General features: G+C 42.6%; 1 long non-coding RNA gene across 1 annotated transcript in view; it reads left to right on the top strand.

Moving 5' to 3' along the window:
* The window catches only part of LOC308393589, a 40,478-nt gene extending 23,919 nt beyond the window's left edge, over positions 1–16,559 (top strand). The window contains exon 3 of the long non-coding RNA XR_013971004.1: positions 16,454–16,559. This is a non-coding gene — a long non-coding RNA (uncharacterized lncRNA). The remainder of the gene's footprint in view (positions 1–16,453) is intronic.
* The last annotated feature ends 950 nt before the right edge of the window (positions 16,560–17,509 follow it).

The raw sequence follows: 17,509 nt of genomic DNA, 5'->3' as shown, positions 1-17,509 counted from the left end.
CTTACAATGACCGATGTAAATTCCCGAGGTAGATAAAAAGGACGACACATGATGGACAGTAGTTCCAGATTTGGTGTGCAGGAGCGTGTGAGAGGAACAACGTTCGCACTGTTGCACCAGTTGTTGTTCACCATTAAACACACGCCGCCTCCCCTTGACTTCCCCGAGTCCCGTGTCCTGTCCATGCGGTGAACCGAGAAGAACTCGGCCGGCTGGATGGCGTGGTCCGGCACCGCTGGGTTCAGCCATGTCTCGGTGAAGCAGAGGAGATTGCAGTCCCGAATGTCTCTCTGGAACTTTATCCTGGCCCTGAGGTCGTCAAGCTTGTTCTCCAGTGACTGGACGTTGGCGAGCAGGATGCTAGGCAGAGGTGTGCGGTGTGCACGAGCTCTCAGCCTGTTCCTGACGCCGGCTCGCTTCCCTCTAGGCCGCCGCCGCTTCCCTTTGTTCTCCCTCGAGATCTCACTCGGCCAGCTCGGATCCGGAGTTAAAAACTTCGAATTGTGAGTACATTGTATACCAATAGAAACAAGAGTGTCACTGTCATACCTAATGTACCCAATGGTGATGATTTTGCCGATTTAGAAACGCTGAAAACTAACTTAAAAAACAAAGACAAAGAAAAAGTGGTCGGAGCAGTCGTGACGGCAGCCGACCTCACCGGCGCCAGTGGCACACAATAGAGTCCAGCAGAGTCCAGTATTTCTGTACCATATGCACTTATAAAAGTAAATGGCTGTTTTTCTTATAGTGCCAATACTCTTTTACTTAACAAGCCCACTCCCCTTTATTCATGCTCACTGGGAAGGCCCATGCAAAGCATTTGTCCATCAGCCACAAGCTCACATATGTGTAGAACATATGCAGAAAGTAAAGTATAACTCACACACAAACTAATCGTTCTGTAGTGTAGTAGTTCGCACCTTCGTTCAGCAAGTGCACGGTTCCTGGTTCAGCTCCAGCCAGAGACACAATTCCTCTTTGAGGTACCATCAGGAATGGGAACCAGCCAAATCAAGCATGCAGATCTACCTGCTGTGGTGAGCCCTTATAACAAGTGAGCGGCTGAAAATAGCTCCAAAAATTACAGGTCATGAAAGGTGTTAAGAGAAGATGAGTTATGTGACCTGCTTGATCCAGGTCCCCTCCCCCCAACCAGGGCTCCTGAAGGTAGGCGTCTTGCTGATAGACACAAAACCAACAACTGTCCAATGAAGTGTGCTTGATTCATCAAGTGCTTTGTGCTGGCATGCGGCTTTTTTTTGCTTTAGATTTTACTATAATTGGTGTCACATGGTGCACATATTGTTACTGTGAAAGAAAATCAGAAGTTCGTTTCCTGTGTGAAATAAAGGACAGATTTTTGAAACTACTAATTTAGCTTATTCCAGTGTCATAGGGCGATAGGCGGGGTACACCCTGGACAGGCCGCCAGTCTGTCACAGGGCTGACACAGGGAGACAGAGAACCATTCGCACTCACATTCACACCTACGGTCAATTTTAGAATTACCAATTAACCTAACACCATGCGTGTCTCTGGACTGTGGGAGGAAATCGGAGTACCTGGAGAGAGCCCACGCAGCCAGGCAGGTATGGGGCAGTACAGGACAAAGGACCTTCTTGTTGTGAGGTGAAATGCTAACCATCGCACCACTTTGCCACCTATTAGCAGACAAAAAAGTCAAAACAGTCTGCTTACTGTGATTCAGACAGGAGAAAAAACAGAAAATGCTCACATTGGAGCATTTTACTTGAAAAATGAGTCTGCCGGGTAACCAAATATCAAACCATTTACACAGTGTTGCCTTTTACATGTGTGTAGTATAATTAACGAAATGTAGAAAATGTGGAAATGAAAAAGAATAGACAGATGGTAAACAGACGGGTGTTCTTATACAGTGTTTTATAAAGCACATCTCACTCTTCCATTCATATAAGTACCTTCTTCCACATCTAAATGCTTTCTGTCTAACAACCAAACTCTGATGAACATATCAAGTGCAACTCAGGCAATGCAGACTGCAGCAGCCAGGGATTTAACCATCAACCTTCCAATCCATAGATGCCCTGCTTTACTGGCTGACCTACAACCCGTTTTGTGCTGCGTTGTAAGTTACATGCATTATATGTAACATCTCAAGCTATTAGTTACCCATAAGGTTCAAAAAAAATTTATGAGAGAAGAAAATTCCATCACGGCACATCACGAGTGCATCAGGAATGCTGGGAGTTAATTGCCCTTCTTTTATCTTTGTTTTTTGCCTCCACAATTAAGAGCCGGTCCTTAATGGAGAACTTGGCAAGAAATGAATCGCATCAACATCAATAATTAAGAAGCAAAAGACAAAAGTCTAGCACTGAGATGAGGTGATAAAAGAAGCTACTTGAAATCTTCAAACTGTTTTCTTCCTCCCCTGGTTAAAGAGGTCTTCACTGCAGGCGAACCTCATCTGGAGTGTGTGTGAGTCTGTGCACTGAAGTGCTTTTAAATTGCCATCGCCCGGTAAAGCAGCCAAACGTGCTTCCTTTCAACTCCACCTCCCCTCCGGAGCACCCCGGTGGCCGAGCATCACGGCTGGACTGAGGGGATAAAAACGAGAAGATTCACGAGCGAAAAGCTATTTATCATTAACGATGTGCAGAGATCTACACCACCATCTCCGCTCAACTGTCCTCTTATTTTTATTTCTTTCTGTTTTTCTGAGAAGCAAAAATTAACCCCGGTGAATTCGGGGCCTCCTGTACTCTGCATCTACAGTCACTTAGACGCAGCTCAGCACACAAAAACAAACACAGACATTTCACACCAAGGGAATACAAATTAACCTGAGATGCCATCAGCAATTAAGCCTAATTTCAATAACGTTCAACATTTCATATTCGTGTGTGCTTCCCCATTAGCGTAATCAAGCGACAACAAATGTTTCCCTGCATGATAATGGCAAGCTGCCTCCACTGTGTGGATAAATTGAGGAAAACATACAAGTACTGATTAAATTTGACCCGCCATGAGAAAGAACTGCACACCTTGAAGACGGCAAATTCCCACCCTGCCCCCTGATCCAAGGTCTTATCAAATAAAAAGCCAGATGGGTATCCCAAAATGTGCATAGTGAGCTAGCCTTAAAGCTCACCCAAACCCCAGGATCAATCACTATTCAAATGCACCACTCTTAATGATGTTATTGCACTGATGAGGTGACGTTGCTGTTAAGAGTTGCTTGGCATTAATATTCAAGAGTACTCCTGATCGCATCGAGGAAGGTTGACATAATTAGAGCTGATGGGCTCCATAAGCATTAATATTGTAGAGCATCAGCATTGTGGGCCTCTTGCAGCATGCTCTAGAGCTTTTAATTCCCTGCTGGGAACTTCGCTTTTTTCAACTGAAAAGCCAGATAATTAAAGGGTATGACCACTGATTGTTATAAAAAGAATATGCCTCTTCTGCATAAATATCTATCCATAACTCTGGATACAAAAAAACCCCACTGCTTAAAGAGAGAGCAGGCAACTACTTAACCTCTACACTCAAAGCTCCTCCAGGAGAAGGTAAACATGGATCACATGAGATATGAAGACAAAAATAGCCTCTGTCATTGGTGCTGACAACCCACAGCCAGAGCAGTGAGTATTGATGTCAATTACCAAGACTTCCATTAGCTCTGAAGTATTTTGAGAGGAGTCGGTGTTGGCCATGTCGTGCAGTTCAGTTTCACATTGAAGGAATGACCCTGGGAAAAGCAGCTGGGTTCAGCTAGAACTGAGGCTAATGGGCCTAATGCACGATACAATAAACATGTGCCTTTATAAACCAGCCGGAACTTTTACTGTGGCAGCGGGCTCTCAAATGACACGCGCTCGACATTAAGTCTGCTCATAAGACTGCGCAGCATAGTGTGATTACATTAGCGATGTGTTCAACACTGAGCGGTATGGCTCAATGAGGTGATGCTGGGATAGTAATTACTGCCATTCCGCTTTGTGCTCGTGTTGTACAGTGAGGAGAAAACAGCTGGTTCCGAGGTCACCTATCCAGTCTCGGCGAGTTTGTATCACAGACGCACATTAAAAACAGTCCTTTTGTGAGCGCAGCCTGGTGTGACACCCTCGAATGACAGCACTTGCAGAATCCTCACACATAAATATATATATACACACACGCGTGCACACACACACACACACACAATGCACCACAATCTGCTTTTAGCAACACTGCAGAGATAAAAACCAAACTCTGAGCTATCTCTTGAGGCATGATATATTGACCTGAGCCAGTGTATCTCCAGCCAGGTGCACACACAGGAAAACTGATACAGTGTCATAAAGAGTTTGAACCAAACTGCAGTCTAACCCTGTCTACAAAACACTAAGACAAATCTGAAGCCTTTTTTGGAGGATATGGTGATGAAAAATGGAGCAAGATAGTTACTGCCAAACTCCGAGCATGGTCTGTGTTTAGGTGTGCAGCGGGTACCAGAGCAAAGCCGAAACACGAGATATTAGCTTGAAGGACAAAATGACGGCAGGAGTTCTCAGTATGTGTGTGTGTGTGTGTGTGTGTGTGTGTGTGTGTGTGTGTGTGTGTGTGTGTGTGTGTGTGTGTGTCTGTCTAGATGGGTGGGTAGATGGGTGGGTGGGTGGGTGTCTGCATGGGTGTGTAAATGAAGAGGTAATCTCAGGAGTGAATGCCTGGCAAAGAGCTAAGAGATGACCTCTCCAAGGAGGAAATCGAGGAGAAGAAGGAAAGGACTATAAAAACGAGAACATGCTCCAGCAAAGGATGAGGAAGAAATAAGGTAAAAGCTATCAGGGAGAGGAGAGGTCAAGAGGACAGCTCGGCACAGGGCAGGAAGAGCACTATGATGGGATTGGTCTGTGATGAGGACGGTCCCGACTCATGGCTCTGATTAGAGACTTTATAAAAAGCTGTAAAGGCTGCAGGACAGACTTCAACTTGCCCGCAGTCGGCACTTCCATTTCCCCACTGGTAATGTCAATCCAGCAGTTCGCCACATCTGTCCGGAATGAAATGTCCCCAAAACCATCAAATTTAAAACACACATTCATTGTTTCCAGACTGGATTCTGATGACATTTCTGATTCCCGTGCCTTTATTTGGAGAACGATTCCTGGTATTCAGTGAAATATCTACCTGTATACGGCAGGAACTGCCAAGACTTTGAGGATAAATAGCATGTTCCTGTCATAGAAAAGATGAATGTAGTGAAGTTTTGTCCTGAAGCCTCAAGCTGACTTTTGTTGGCTATCGCTAAGACAGCATTTTCAAACTTATACAACATGTGAGTGGTGGATCTGACTACAGAGGAGGCTCGAGGACCATATGGGAGCCATTTTTGTGTTATGAAAATCAGCCAGTCCAAACCAGTCTATTTTGACTCTGATCATAATTTACAGAATCGTCATCATGTTGAAACTATCAAAAAGTGCTCAGTTAGCTCCTAAATCATACCCCATACACGTCCATACAATCGGACTTATTTTGTGGAACCAGAGTCACTGCCCTCTGCTGGCCATAAGAAAGAAGGCAGGTTTAAGGCAGGCTTGGGTTTCATTCTTCAGACCTGTAAACTGCTTCTGTCTTTTACACACACACACACACACACACACACACACACACACACACACACACACACACACACACACACACACACACACACACACTTATAGTTCCCATTGATAATCAGTTGTCTGCAAATCTAATAGTATTCCCATCAGCCTCAGCTGTAGTCCATGTTTAGAGCTAATTAGCAAGGGTTAGCATTTAATTCAAAGCACCACTGTACCAAACACAGCCTCTCAGAGTCACTAGCATGAAGTTAGACTCTTAACCTTGTTAAATTAGGTCAGCCAGGAATGATCATCTTACATTTAGTCCCAAAACAAGACAGAGAGACAGAGGGCTTGCAAGTCATGTGTGTAAGTGTCTAAGAGTCTCTTTTAGAGAGCTGGCCGCAGGGTGTGTCTGTGTGAGATATGGGCATGCTGAAGTTAAGCACCCATTGCAGCATTAGTGAGTAAAAATGGAGTGGACAGACAACACTTTGGCAAAGTAAGGTGAATATTTCATGCGAAATATGTTTGCGGCATGTGAGCACACTGCACATAGGCTCATTTTCATTTATTAGTAAGCACAAGCAGACTGACTGAGCCCCAAACAACTAAAAGGAACTGCCCTGCACCATAAACAAACACGCACACAAGTAAAAACCCATAATCACCACTCAAATGGAAAACATGCTAAGGCTTACAATATGTATATGTGCATCAGGAGAAAAATCGTGCAGTGCTATGTATAATTGGGGATGCACAGCAGCATGCACAAATAGGCCTCTTTTTTGTTTTTTTATTAGCCTGCTGCGACCCGGTTAGTGCACTCAATTTCACAAAAAACACAGAAATCCAGCTCTTTGGCATATTCCAAAAATGTTTGTTGTGGCCGAGAAGAGGCACAACGGCCTGCTAATGTCTCCCAGCAGGGCGTATTGCATGTCCGCATGCAGCAGCCATCACTGACTGAATTGCAATGTTGCCACGAGGGCCATTTGTTGGGAAAAGAAAACTACTGTACACAGCCTCATGAATATAACATTTTTTTCTGATCCAGCATGGTGAACTGTGGTGAAGTGACAACCAGTACACAAAAAAGATGCCTCCAAACATGGCGTGCCTCACAAGCACACGGACTAATCACGTGCTGAACATGTAAGTCAGCAGAGTGAGCTACACAGACCTACGCAGGCAGTACAAGAAATGAGGACTAGAAGGTTCTATATATAAAAGAGATATGGCATGACAATCCCATTAATAATGAAGACTGACCAAACAGCAGAAAACTAAGGACAACCAGGAGGAGAGAAGGGGGTCGGTTCCATTTCAGCAAGCGCTCAAAGCATCGTCTGTAATCAGACCACTCCCCCCACCCTCCCCCGCCCCAACTCCTATCTAGGAAACCTGAATATGAATGCATTAAGCGAAAGGAGCCACAGAGAAGATTATGAATAAGAAAGTACCGCTGTTGATTATGCATTTTCGGCGCGCAAATACAATTTACAGCTATCAGGTCCTGTGATGATTGAATGCTGTCTGTTGCCCCCTGGTAGTTGAATGGGAAAGGAAATGAAGAGTGGCATGCACGAAGGGAAGACACACACTTCCAGAGGAGGAGAAACTGTACACCAGGCTATCATTTCTGGTCCTGTTTACCTTCCAAAATGATCCATCAGTCAAGCAACAGACAAATCCCTCATGAGTAGATTACACAGTGGCCTTTGTTGGATGCGTAATATTTATAGTACTATTAGACTCTATGCATTAGATTATGTGCCGTGGCTCCGCGGAGGGAAACGCAGAGGAACTGTCTTGTGTATCGCTTGATTATCATGAAATGAGAACGAGGCCTCGAGATTGAGCACGAGTCTACTTCTAGGAAGCCTGGTGGAAAGAGAGAGAGAGAGCGCACGAAGTTTCCATTTCAAAGGATCTAACTTAAAAGCTACTCTAACAGCATAAACAGACGGAGGCACATGATACCTGTTGTGGGAGAGAGCCAGAAAAAGGGGGGAGGGTAGGTAGGAAAAAGATTGAGGGAGAACATTAAAAAGGCGAGTTATAATGCTTGTACACGTCATGCTGTAGCTCTTATCTGTTCCAAACAACACATCTGTTCAAAACAACAGCATATGAAAAACACACCACTTGAAGAATGCAATCAGAGATGGTTAGGTTTCCGTGACAGGGAGGCGCCCCTTCATCTCTCTCCGCGCAAACATAATCCTTCTTCTGCATGGCGGGTGGCGAGGCGCCGGTGGCAGCTGCGATTTCGTGAGGCTCTGCCTCAACCGCACGCCCATGCATTGTGGAGTTCACAATTATTGGCGCCCATGTGTGACAATATGATGTTTGTTGAGAGCTGCTACAAGTGTCTTCAGTAATAAGTTGGCATGCGGCAGAAAGAGAGCGGTGCTGCTTGAGTAAACAGGCAAAGTTATCTCTGATGAAATACCAAAACACACAGCAGGAAGTAGCTCACAAGCAAACTAGATCCTCTATTTGATGTAAATTACTTTTTTGGACAATTTGAATTTTAGACATGCATGCCGTTTTCAAATGTTGGGGTTGTCTGGGACTGGAAGTAACACAAAAATCATTAAAGCCACAGTCGGGTCTGCAGCGCTTTAAAAGAGTTCTGACTATTTGAAGATTTTTTAAAATGTTGCTTTGAACCACACAGATGTAAGTTACTGATGAGCCCAACCATAAACTGTATATGAAAGAAGTAGCCTCTGGATCTGAAGAGTGAAGAAGTTCAGAAGTGAGTCAGAGTTCAATCCCGCAAAAAAAAAAAAAGAAAAGAAAAGAAGAGAAAAAGTATCCACTTTTAAAGAAGTCTGTGAGAATTTAATTTATAACCTCAGCAAACAATTATCTGACTTTATAAAACATCATATGCATTTTGTAAATGATCACGTCTTTTAGAGTTAAACAGACAATAAAGCAGAGGATCCTAGGGCTATTTTGAGACCCTACCGGAAGCCTGCTGTGTCTTCTGTTTCTCAGTCAGATCCAGCCATCACTCATTATGTCAGGTTGGGAATGAAGATGGACTGAAATTTATACCAGTCTTACTGACCACTTGGAGTGCTTTAGACCACAAGCCACATTTGTTTAAACACATATTCACATTTCATCTCCCTCAATTTAGAGTCATCAATTAAATGAGGGAAGAAGCTAGAGTGGATGAAGGTCACGGGTAACGGATAACATCTCTATAACACAAAGAATGAAAGCCTGAGCCAAGAGAGCCACTCAGGAGAGTCGAACAAATAACCTTCTTGCTGTGAGGCACAGTGGTGGTTATATACAGTTTATGGTCCTGTGACAAACAATTAAACAGGTCTGTTGTGATATATGGCTGTTTAACATAAACAGATACCAACCAGATTACCTCCATGCCCCATGGCTGGCAGACCTAACTAGTTTTCTTCAGTCTAAAAAAAGGAATTCAGAGAATTTATATATAGAAACTGACTTTTCAACAATTTGCTTATAATAGTTTCCATCTCTAACTCAAAATGAAACTATTTAGTAATTTTGCTACTGTGTGTATGTACAGCAATTTTGCAACATTGCCAAACCATAATTTGAAAGCTGAAGAATGAGGAGAAAATAAGATTGTTTTCTGTGCCAGTTACTAGAGTCTGTTTCAGTTTCCATTGTAGGGCAAAGACGTAGTGCTTGTTTTTTGTCGCACTGGATGATTTGGTGATCGTGTTTGCAAAAGGCAATTAATCCACTCAAACACATTCACCCAAAGTAAAAATGTTTAATTATACAGACTGACAATTACGTGACACAATTGTCTAATAGTCTCTGGTACAAAAGAGGAAAACTGTTAGTGGTTTTAGGTCCTATTCTGGCACAATACTGCAGGACTGGTGCTGATTATTAATCATGTCTAATCAGGTGACATCTGCATATTAACACTCAATTGATTTGCATAATTCTTAAACCTTTTTTTTTGCGATTGTAGAAACTGTTTCGTCTGTCGTCGCCATGATATTTCTGATGTTGGTGAGCAGCCACTTCATGCCATAATGATCAAAACCAATTACAAATCGTCCAGTCACTCTAAAGATGATGTAGCAAAGTTGGTGCTCAAAGCTGCCCAGGATAGCTGAAGACAAATTTCATGCTAGGTTAATGCTGGCCAATTGCATGCCACTTTCAATTAAGTTCATTTTCTCTTCATAAAAGCTCACAATTTAGATATTTTGGCCGATTTTAAAGCCAAGCATGCAGCGGCTTTCATATCTTGATTCAGACTGAGCTCGGACGGGAGAGGTTAGTTTGGCTGAAACCATCCACACCTTAATGACTGAAATCAAATTAGAAATTTGCTTACATGCTTACGTTCGCAGATTGCATGTTTAGCATTCAATCAATATTTGGTGCTGTGGCACAATAACTTTTTGAAATGCAATTAGCTTCATGGCACAGGGGGGATGTATGTAAAGTGTTTCGGCATGAATAGACTTGATTCAGGTTGTCCAGTGCAATTATCTGCTGAGGGGAAAGTGGCAAACAGAGTGGCAATTTGGCTGCGGCTCGCACACAATGTACTGTTATGATTGCCTTTATAGTCCCCATTGATTTCCTGATGACATTATGACTTGTAATTTGAACAAGCAATCTCCATGAGAAGAAGCTTGCTGTTCATTTGAAAGTCATGATTCCAGTTCTTTCCGTCACTCTGGGTATAGTATTCTTTTTTTCCCCCTCCTTCAATTCTTTCATTCTTTACCCTCCTCTCTTCTCTGTCCTCGCGCTCCCTCATGCACACATGCACAAACAGATGGGAATTTCTAAGAAATTAAAATCCCATTTTTGGCTCGAGTTCAAACCTTTTCTCTCTCTTTTTTTTCCTCCCCCCTCCAAAGCTTCTGGCACAGAAATGGGCAATTCATGACAGCAAAGCTGAGCGAGCACACTAGTGCACACATTTACCCCTGGCAATTTCTTCTAACAAGATGAGGTGTTTTTCCTCTCATGTTTGATGTGATACAGGTATGGATGTTACCTTTGTAAGCCCAGACAAGTGCACTGTAATATCCCTCCGGACAAAATATGCCGGCATGACCATCCACTGGAAAACAGAGTCAGAGAAAGTGATGGAGGAGGTGGGTCGCTGGGTGGGGGCAGTAAATTCACAGATAGGGTAATGCATGTGAGTATTTACTGTGCCACTTTTCTAAAACATTCCTCTTATCTTGCCTTTAATAGACAGCCTTGTTCCTAACATGCAAGATATGAGAAGGGGTTGGGTGATAACCTCTATCTCTCGCCCCTCTTCTTATAATCAAAGTCACTCACCACTGCCAGTGTTGCACTTGCAGCGCGATTCGCTTCTCGATAGCCCACCATCCCTCTAGCAATTACAATTCTGACAGCTCCACTAAGACACGCTTCTCTGCTATAATTACCCATGGCATATTTATCCAGAATGGGTATGTAAGTGTGTGCGCACAAATGTGCCGGGCCGAGGGACTTGTAATAATGATCATTGGGGGACCTGATCGTCTAACGGGTGGTATGTTTGTGCTAAATAGAAAGGGAGATCCCCATTATGTTCCCTTCATTTCTGCAAGGAGTCTGTCTGCTATGTTATTATAAAGCAGTAGTTAACAAGCATGTCCTAACATGGAGGATGTGATAGCAGAGACGTTTGTATCCCTCCCACAGCTATGCTAAAATTCTTCTGTTGATGAATTACATTTTTCAGACACCACAGCACATCAGCAGTACAAAAATGTAGAGGTTTTTTTTAAAAAACAAAATTCTACTGTGCTGATGAGGGTCAAGTGTGCGCTGCAACCCAACAGGCAAAATTCCTACAAGCTCTCTCTTGTGATTGAAATATATGATGAGATAAAGAAGACGGAGCGCTTCTGGGCAAATAGGTGAGGTTGCTCCGCCTTTCCCCACTTGTGACCCTGTCTGATGAGATCACATTTTGGGCTGATGATTGAACCAGTCCCCCTTAGCCAAAAAAAAGAATTTTTGTAAATTCACTCAAGTAATTTACAAGAGAATACTAGATTATACAACAATCAGGTTTAGCTTTAATCAGTTCTTATGGAGAAGTGGAATATAATGATAGGAAGAAAACCTTAAGATTAGCATGTTTCATGTTTTATATTCAAGTTCTCAGATGCATGTAGTTGTGTAGATATTAGAGCTAAAGTTGAGCCCAATGTACACTGGAGAAGGAGGAAGGAGAAGCGCGGGAAAAGGAAGGGAAAAAGTAATAGAAATGTGAGTGTTTGGACTGGAACCATTTCTTTTCTTTTTAGGGTCATTGGCTTAGGGTGATTTTTTTTCATAGAGATTTCATGTTTCGAGTGAGTGCTTCTTTTATATCTCCCTTTTTGAACTTTTCGTATGGCCATGTCTCGTATTTCAAAATATAAAATTATTAAAGAGAAATAGAACAGACAGCAAACATAGTAAATAGGATAAAGGTTAAAAAAAATAACTAGAGTTAAAGTCTGGCAATTTCAGTGGATGTCCACATCAACCCTCAAGCTAACAATGTGATGATGGAATTTTCCGCACTGGGACCCAAACGGACATATAAAATTTAACCTAAGCTTTAAAAAAAATCGGGCGCCCCAGTGGACTCTCTCTCTCTCTATGTCGTCTATGGGCAGGACTCTTGAGGCTCTACCCAACTCACAAGTGGCTCGTTCCCCACCTTTGGGAAAAGTGCAATCAGGGGGCTCCAGTCATCGCTGGAACGTTGATCTACTTTGGTAGTAAAACCATGGCTCCTGAATGAGTTTCAGGAGTGTCTTCTTCTCAACTGATGCCCTTGGCATCACCTCAGTGTCTCGTCTTCCCTGTGTGGCTTCCCTGTATTGTCAAGTCTAGAATGTGAGAGAGAGTGTGTTTTCCCCCCAAAGGTGAGTGTGGGTGGTTGGATCGTGTGGAGTGGAAGTTAGTGTGGTTGCTCCCCTGGACCCTTCCCTTTCCTGAAAATTCCGTCACTAGTCTGCGTGATCTCCAGAAAGCACCTATTTCTAAATAAACTCTTTGAACTGCCTTTGTGAGCCCTGTTTCAGAGTCCACTCACCTGGTGCCTGACGTGACAGAAAACATTAGGGAAATAACACAAGAAGACCAAGGGATTGCATGCATGTTACATGTACGTCTGGGAGAAGGGTAAAAAGGTACAGGTGAACTCAGACAATAAGAGGGTGTTGGTTTAACATATAATTCCCTCTGCGATTAATAAAGTATTATGACAAGAGAGTGAGAACCAAATGCAGGAGGCCTTGTGGAATATCCTTCAAAATCAGCTGACAGCAAGACGAACTTATCACCCAGATTCCGCTTCAGCCTTTACGTTGACTTCCTATGAACTTTTAGTTGTGTTTGTTTTGTTTTTTCATTAAGGTTCTGCTGCATTAAGGGATGTTCCAAAGCAGCTAGCTTTAACTAGAATTGCATTCGAAAGCATTCATCACTGAGCCCAGACCAACCATTGTTTAATAATGGCATGCTATAAAGCTGCTGCAATTGTTTTGTATCCAACATGGAGGAAACTCCACGCACGCAAGAAAAAAAAAACTGGTTCTTTTAGCTAGCTAGGATTGGCAACCATTCTGGTAATATATCCTCCTCCTACTGCCTGACAGTTATTTGAAGTTCATGCTATTATGATTCCAAATCCGAATATTTATAGCGCACTTCAGATTGGCATCACTGTGAATGCACTTGAAATACCAGGTATAATTATGGTAGTGCAGGATTTTCAGAGACAGGGAGGCACAGGGAAAAGGAAAACACTCAAAACGAAGCAATACAAAGACACCATATACTGCCTCCATTTCCCAGAATGTACATACATCAAAACAGGAATTTGCAATGTGTAAGTGTATTACACTCGAGATCCACAACATGATTCATCGCTTTGTAACTTCACAATGAGAATATTTCTGAGAATTTTAAAATTGACTTACCCTTTGGTGTTATTATAATTAATGTCAATCTGAAAACACGGAGGGCTGATACAAATTGTTCTTTCTCCAAGCCCAGCAGCAACTGGTGACTAAAACACTTACATTTTCCAGGCTTATAACTATACGTCTTAAGCGCACCACTGACAGAAAGCTGACAACTTTTGAAAAAGAGAAATGGATGAATGTTGAATGTTTGCGATTTTCTGTTGCTATTTTAGTTGGAGCGTTGTCTGCATCAAGACAACAAATGATCGCAGTGCAGTTTTTCTGGTGCTTGTGGAGGTGGTGGTGGTGGGGGTCACGTTGTTCCTCTGACTGGCTGTCACTGCAGTTCTAAATCAGGCGTCATAGCCGCTTCTCATTAAAAACCCTCCATTAGACACATGGCCCTGAAAGCCATCCAAACAGAGCTTGTTTTGACCCTTTTACATTCCCTTTTCTTCATGTGCCAGCGAGACAAGCAGAAAACTAGTCTGCAGCTGGTGCACGATTGACAAGGTAATTTTAGATGCTCTGCAGAGGGACTCGCAGCATTTTCTCGCTGCACGAAAAATATACATACATTTGAGATTTTTCTAATCCCCACAATTTCCGTGTGAGCTCAATCCTACAGACTGGCTCTAAGACAGCGTTTCAGTCTCAATTACGTTTAATGGATGGATTAGAAACCAAGTCTATTCAGTTTGCATGTTATGCAGTTGAGCATGTGAATTGGGTTGGAAGTGCAGGGGAACACCGCTTGTTTTCTTAGGACCAGCCACTGAGGTGTTCCAGGACTGGCTGCCAAAACAGTCCGTGTTCGCTTCCGTCAAAATTCCCAAAGATAACCTTGCAGCAAGTAAGGTGGAAAAACCGACATGTCTTGCATCTCTGCACAACAGTTCATGACATGTCTCTCTGCTTTTCCTCTGCTTGGATGTTCTTTGCAACTTCAAGCAAATTATACAAAAAAAAAAAAAGCAGCCATTCTGGCAAGGGGCAAGCTTCTTTTTTCTTTTTTTTTTCGAAGATGAAAGGTTGGTACTTTCTCACAATACTGTCAAAACCTGTAGCTTTCTATCTAGCTATTATGCCCCAACACTAAACTACAGCAATTATTTGAACCAATATTCTGGGAAATAAACAAACTTGAAATTATTTACATGTATGTAATAAGTACTGTACCTTGGGTCAGTGTTTGACTTGGCTTTGAATAAACAGCTGTGCGTCAATTCTAACATATCTATTAGTACACTGTGTTCATTGCACACTTTATTGTTTAGTGCATAAACATCTAAAAGTTAGTGTAGTCTTAAATTAACCCTTTTTTAACCAGCAGCAGGCCCATTTTCAAGCATTCTTCAAATGACCGTAACTCCCCATACCATTTGTGCTAGACACAAAATTCAAATGGAACGGGAGAGATGAGAGGATAAGCTATATGGAGATATTTGATGTGTCACAGTAGCACAAAACATTCACAAGGTAATGTTGTCTGAACGCAGACAGAAAAATCAGCTTCGCTTGGATTTTAACTCCTCAACCACTTTGGGCTGGGGAGAAAAATTCAAATGGTTCGTGAAAGATGAATATGATGCAATAAGATGATATTTTGTAAATTTACCAACAGAATTACAAAATAAGTCCAGGTAGCCTGTATGATAAAGGTTAAAGATGGCAGATTCGGCACATGCAGTTGCAGGAATATCTAAAATCAGCTGAGCCTCAGACAGCAACAGAATACTTTTTTCTACAATGAAAACAAAAATTTTATGATAATCTCAAATGAATCTTTGCTATTTGTACCAATGCCATATCTCCTACTGGTTATTAAGTGATGAACACCAAGCAGAACTCCAAACTCAAGTTTTTGACCATTATGAGTTCACCATCCTTGTACGTGTAGTGTGCTTCCGGTGTGGAAGCATGAGATTCGAGGCACAGCAAGAGCGACCTAGCTATTCTGGAACTTTTCAAGTGTAGCTAAACTGCCTTTCCGCAACAAATCAATCTAAAAGCATAAAAACAACTCATTGCCATTGTACATGGAGGTTCGGAGGGAGACTTTTAGCTGGTGCCAGTAACTTTCTCTAGTCTATTCCAAGCCAAGAAATTAAAACTTGGAAAGAAAAAAAAAAAAAATACTCTTAAGAATCCTCCACCCATTAACTTCTGCTTATCAAAAATCAGCATCACGGGGGCGTAGGAGCCTACTCCCAATCCAGCCTCTTGCCCTATGGCACATACAGTAGAGCAAGAGGCTGGGCATACCCTGGAAAAGTCACATGTCTATAACCAGGACTAACACAGAGAGACAGGTAACTATTCATACCTATGGCCAAGTCGCTATTTAACCTAACACGCATTCTTTGCATGAGCCAGAATAACCTGAAGGTACCCAGAGAGAACCGATTCAGGCGCAGGGAGAACTTGTGGACTCCACATGGGAACAGTGCTAGCCACAGAACCGATCATGGCAGCTGTGTGACACTTGAATCACCGCTAAGGTGTTCAGCTAACTCCAGATGACATATCTCAAATGGCTAATGGTATGTAACAAAAAAAGATTAAGCAAAACCAAAAGGCATGTTCAGTCACACAAAACCATCTAGTTTTGTGTGACTGCAACAAACTTGTTTACCACTGATAACAAGTGTCTACAACTCACAGAAAATTGAACAAACACCTGATATCACTTTTTAGTCAGCTTATGATCAAAGTGCGGTTTTAAACATCAAATGAGAAATCTTAAAGAGCTCGATAACTAACAGTTTTTCTTTCCCCTATCCATTTCAGTGTGCACACATTCATTATGTGGCACGCTGAGGGACATGCAGTAGGACATGCTAAAAGGCCCTCTGTCTGCAAACAGGCTGAATACACACATTACTCACCCTCCATCTTTTCTAATCAGTCTTTGTCGTGCCACAGATTCATCACAGTCATGGCACGGAGGAACAGATTCCACCTTGCTTCATGTTAGCGAATGCCACAAGAAACACGGAGGGTTTTCAAATACTAAAGTGATTTACGAAGAAATACTCCAGAGGCAGATGGTTGGACAACAACACAGAACAACCTTTGGAAAAAAGGAGAAGAAGAAGAAGAAAGAAAAAAAAAGAAGTAACTTTCTGTGTAACCCCTTTAATTTGTTTCATTCTGGGGTGGGAGGGGTGGCTGTTATCATTCCAATTCAAGTAATTAAAACATCACTCTGCATGTGCCAGAGAACTGCTGTTTTTCTCTTTTTTTTTTATTTTTCGCCTATGCACAGGGACTCCGAAGCATCAGCACATTACAAACCAATTTCCCTATATCAGCTTATATTCACATTTGATTCTGTCGCAGTGCTGATGGGAGTTGGAACACGGGTCTCTGTACACATGAATCTAAATAACGTTATGAGCCTGGCGCAGAACTCATTTATAATCCAATGCCTTGGCTGAATTCCATTATGAGCCCCCCCCCTCTTTTATTTGTAGGAAATAAAGGAAAACTGAGATTATAAAAATGGCATCAACATATAGTCGCTGGTTGGAAGCGTTGGCTCCGCCGTAAAAGCTATAGCACGGGCACAAAAGGTAGCCAAGGACAAGGTTTTATAAATTATCCTCCCTTTGGGGACAGCAGCAATATATCAGCTTTGCTTGCTGAACTTTTATCATAGGCTATTGATACTTGCTCCCCCACGGGCCTCATTTTGAACTCGGGTCCAAGTGCTTCATGTAAAGACACAGAGGCTGCGTGGGGGAGAAAAGCCGAAGTGACGTCTTTCTCTGCGTGGTAACCGGCCGAACTGAGGAGGCTTAACAACGCAAATTAATCTCAACCTGAACGTGTCACCATAAGCACCTGCCTTTATCACAAACACCTCAAACACCTGTGAGCCGAACCAACATCTGGACCAGAAGCGATAAGGCATTTCCTGCTACGGGGGGGGGGGAAGGAAAACTGTTTTGCATACACTGAACTTTGGAGGAAAGTCAC

The sequence above is a fragment of the Rhamphochromis sp. 'chilingali' genome (assembly GCF_963969265.1).
Source record: "Rhamphochromis sp. 'chilingali' genome assembly, chromosome: 1".
NCBI lineage: Eukaryota > Metazoa > Chordata > Actinopteri > Cichliformes > Cichlidae > Rhamphochromis > Rhamphochromis sp. 'chilingali'.
This window is presented reverse-complemented; position numbering and strand designations above follow the sequence as displayed.